Raw genomic sequence first — 4,980 nt, 5'->3', positions numbered from 1 at the left:
TCTCAGAACTGAGCAAGTGGAGAGACGTTCGTTCATCTAGCACGAAGGGAACGGGTTGCAGGAAACACTTTTTCTCTGCTTTCTCAGTCTGTTTCCTAGTGCCGGTTTGAAGTTCCTGCAGTTTTCACTGTAAAACCGGGTTGGAGCTTGTACCTCCCCATATATATGTATGGAATGGAGTTTGCAACTGAAAAGAAACTTTGTGTTCCCAACAAGCTAGGTGAAGGACGGCTTTCACACACACTTATCTCTCAGAACTGAGCAAGTGGAGAGACGTTCGTTCATCTAGCACCAAGAGAACGGGTTGCAGGAGACACTTTTTCTCTGCTTTCTCAGTATGTTTCCTAGAGCCGGTATGAAGTTCCTGCAGTTTTCACTGTAAAATGGAGTTGGAGCTTGTACCTCCCCATATATATGTATGGAATGGAGTTTGCAACTGAAAAGAAACTTTGTGTTCCCAACAAGCTAGGTGAAGGACGGCTTTCACACACACTTATCTCTCAGAACTGAGCAAGTGGAGAGACGTTCGTTCATCTAGCACCAAGAGAACGGGTTGCAGGAGACACTTTTTCTCTGCTTTCTCAGTATGTTTCCTAGAGCCGGTATGAAGTTCCTGCAGTTTTCACTGTAAAATGGAGTTGGAGCTTGTACCTCCCCATATATATGTATGGAATGGAGTTTGCAACTGAAAAGAAACTTTGTGTTCCCAACAAGCTTGGTGAAGGACGGCTTTCACACACACTTATCTCTCAGAACTGAGCAAGTGGAGAGACGTTCTTTCATCTAGCACCAAGGGAACGGGTTGCAGGAGACACTTTTTCTCTGCTTTCTCAGTCTGTTTCCTAGTGTCAGTTTGAAGTTCCTGCAGTTTTCACTGTAAAATCGAGTTGGAGCTAGTACCTTCCCATATATATGTATGTAATGGAATTTGCAACTGAAAAGAAACTATATGTTCCCAACAAGCTAGGTGAAGGATGGCTTTCACACACACTTATCCCTCAGAACTGAGCAAGTGGAGAGACGTTCGTTCATCTAGCACGAAGGGAACGGGTTGTAGGAGACACTTTTTCTCTGCTTTCTCAGTCTGTTTCCTAGTGCCGGTTTGAAGTTCCTGCAGTTTTCACTGTAAAACCGAGTTGGAGCTTGTACCTCCCCATATATATGTATGGAATGGAGTTTGCAACTGAAAAGAAACTTTGTGTTCCCAACAAGCTAGTTGAAGGACGGCTTTCACACACACTTATCTCTCGGAACTGAGCAAGTGGAGAGACTTTCGTTCATCTAGCACCAAGGGAACGGGTTGCATGAGACACATTTTCTCTGCTTTCTCAGTCTGTTTCCTAGTGCCGGTTTGAAGTTCCTGCAGTTTTCACTGAAAAACCGGGTTGGAGCTTGTACCTCCCCATATATATGTATGGAATGGGGTTTGCAACTGAAAAGAATCTTTGTGTTCCTAACAAGCTTGGTGAAGGACGGCTTTCACACACACTTATCCCTCAGAACTGAGCAAGTGGAGAGACGTTCGTTCATCTAGCACGAAGGGAACGGGTTGTAGGAGACACATTTTCTCTGCTTTCTCAGTCTGTTTCCTAGTGCCGGTTTGAACTTCCTGCAGTTTTCACTGTAAAACCGAGTTGGAGCTTGTACCTCCGCATTTATATGTATGGAATGGAGTTTGCAACTGAAAAGAAACTTTGTGTTCCCAACAAGCTAGTTGAAGGACGGCTTTCACACACACTTATCTCTCGGAACTGAGCAAGTGGAGAGACGTTCGTTCATCTAGCACCAAGGGAACGGGTTGCAGGAGACACTTTTTCTCTGCTTTCTCAGTCTGTTTCCTAGTGCCGGTTTGAAGTTCCTGCAGTTTTCACTGTAAAACCGAGTTGGAGCTAGTACCTCCCCATATATATGTATGGAATGGAGTTTGCAACTGAAAAGAAACTTTGTGTTCCCAACAAGCTAGGTGAAGGACGGCTTTCACACACACTTATCTCTCAGAACTGAGCAAGTGGAGAGACGTTCGTTCATCTAGCACCAAGGGAACGCGTTGCAGGAGACACTTTTTGTCTGCTTTCTCAGTCTGTTTCCAAGTGCCGGTTTGAAGTTAATGCAGTTTTCACTCTAAAACCGAGTTGGAGCTTCTACCTGCCCATATATATGTATGGAATGGTGTTTGCAACTGAAAAGAAACTTTGTGTTCCCAACAAGCTAGGTGAAGGACGGCTTTCACACACACTTATCTCTCAGAACTGAGCAAGGGGAGAGACGTTCTTTCATCTAGCACCAAGGGAACGGGTTGCAGGAGACACTTTTTCTCTGCTTTCTCAGTCTGTTTCGTAGTGTCAGTTTGAAGTTCCTGCAGTTTTCACTGTAAAACCGAGTTGGAGCTAGTACCTCCCCATATATATGTATGGAATGGAATTTGCAACTGAAAAGAAACTATATGTTCCCAACAATCTAGGTGAAGGATGGCTTTCACACACACTTATCCCTCAGAACTGAGCAAGTGGAGAGACGTTCGTTCCTCTAGCACGAAGGGAACGGGTTGTAGGAGACACTTTTTCTCTGCTTTCTCAGTCTGTTTCCTAGTGCCGGTTTGAAGTTCCTGCAGTTTTCACTGTAAAACCGAGTTGGAGCTAGTACCTCCCCATATATATGTATGGAATGGGGTTTGCAACTGAAAAGAAACTTTGTGTTCCCAACAAGCTAGTTGAAGGGTGGCTTTCACACACACTTATCTCTCGGAACTGAGCAAGTGGAGAGACTTTCGTTCATCTAGCACCAAGGGAACGGGTTGCATGAGACACTTTTTCTCTGCTTTCTCAGTCTGTTTCCTAGTGCCGGTTTGAAGTTCCTGCAGTTTTCACTGTAAAACCGGGTTGGAGCTTGTACCTCCCCATATATATGTATGGAATGGAGTTTGCAACTGAAAAGAAACTTTGTGTTCCCAACAAGCTAGTTGAAGGACGGCTTTCACACACACTTATCTCTCAGAACTGAGCAAGTGGAGAGACGTTCGTTCATCTAGCACCAAGAGAACGGGTTGCAGGAGACACTTTTTCTCTGCTTTCTCAGTATGTTTCCTAGAGCCGGTATGAAGTTCCTGCAGTTTTCACTGTAAAATGGAGTTGGAGCTTGTACCTCCCCATATATATGTATGGAATGGAGTTTGCAACTGAAAAGAAACTTTGTGTTCCCAACAAGCTTGGTGAAGGACGGCTTTCACACACACTTATCTCTCAGAACTGAGCAAGTGGAGAGATGTTCTTTCATCTAGCACCAAGGGAACGGGTTGCAGGAGACACTTTTTCTCTGCTTTCTCAGTCTGTTTCCTAGTGTCAGTTTGAAGTTCCTGCAGTTTTCACTGTAAAATCGAGTTGGAGCTAGTACCTTCCCATATATATGTATGTAATGGAATTTGCAACTGAAAAGAAACTATATGTTCCCAACAAGCTAGGTGAAGGATGGCTTTCACACACACTTATCCCTCAGAACTGAGCAAGTGGAGAGACGTTCGTTCATCTAGCACGAAGGGAACGGGTTGTAGGAGACACTTTTTCTCTGCTTTCACAGTCTGTTTCCTAGTGCCGGTTTGAAGTTCCTGCAGTTTTCACTGTAAAACCGAGTTGGAGCTTGTACCTCCCCATATATATGTATGGAATGGAGTTTGCAACTGAAAAGAAACTTTGTGTTCCCAACAAGCTAGTTGAAGGACGGCTTTCACACACACTTATCTCTCGGAACTGAGCAAGTGGAGAGACTTTCGTTCATCTAGCACCAAGGGAACGGGTTGCATGAGACACATTTTCTCTGCTTTCTCAGTCTGTTTCCTAGTGCCGGTTTGAAGTTCCTGCAGTTTTCACTGAAAAACCGGGTTGGAGCTTGTACCTCCCCATATATATGTATGGAATGGGGTTTGCAACTGAAAAGAATCTTTGTGTTCCTAACAAGCTTGGTGAAGGACGGCTTTCACACACACTTATCCCTCAGAACTGAGCAAGTGGAGAGACGTTCGTTCATCTAGCACGAAGGGAACGGGTTGTAGGAGACACATTTTCTCTGCTTTCTCAGTCTGTTTCCTAGTGCCGGTTTGAACTTCCTGCAGTTTTCACTGTAAAACCGAGTTGGAGCTTGTACCTCCGCATTTATATGTATGGAATGGAGTTTGCAACTGAAAAGAAACTTTGTGTTCCCAACAAGCTAGTTGAAGGACGGCTTTCACACACACTTATCTCTCGGAACTGAGCAAGTGGAGAGACGTTCGTTCATCTAGCACCAAGGGAACGGGTTGCAGGAGACACTTTTTCTCTGCTTTCTCAGTCTGTTTCCTAGTGCCGGTTTGAAGTTCCTGCAGTTTTCACTGTAAAACCGAGTTGGAGCTAGTACCTCCCCATATATATGTATGGAATGGAGTTTGCAACTGAAAAGAAACTTTGTGTTCCCAACAAGCTAGGTGAAGGACGGCTTTCACACACACTTATCTCTCAGAACTGAGCAAGTGGAGAGACGTTCGTTCATCTAGCACCAAGGGAACGCGTTGCAGGAGACACTTTTTGTCTGCTTTCTCAGTCTGTTTCCTAGTGCCGGTTTGAAGTTAATGCAGTTTTCACTCTAAAACCGAGTTGGAGCTTCTACCTGCCCATATATATGTATGGAATGGTGTTTGCAACTGAAAAGAAACTTTGTGTTCCCAACAAGCTAGGTGAAGGACGGCTTTCACACACACTTATCTCTCAGAACTGAGCAAGGGGAGAGACGTTCTTTCATCTAGCACCAAGGGAACGGGTTGCAGGAGACACTTTTTCTCTGCTTTCTCAGTCTGTTTCGTAGTGTCAGTTTGAAGTTCCTGCAGTTTTCACTGTAAAACCGAGTTGGAGCTAGTACCTCCCCATATATATGTATGGAATGGAATTTGCAACTGAAAAGAAACTATATGTTCCCAACAATCTAGGTGAAGGATGGCTTTCACACACACTTATC

Source organism: Camelus dromedarius, unplaced genomic scaffold (assembly GCF_036321535.1).
Source record: "Camelus dromedarius isolate mCamDro1 unplaced genomic scaffold, mCamDro1.pat HAP1_SCAFFOLD_183, whole genome shotgun sequence".
NCBI classification, from domain to species: domain Eukaryota; kingdom Metazoa; phylum Chordata; class Mammalia; order Artiodactyla; family Camelidae; genus Camelus; species Camelus dromedarius.
The sequence above is the reverse complement of the archived record's forward strand: the minus strand, read 5'-3'. Positions refer to the sequence as shown.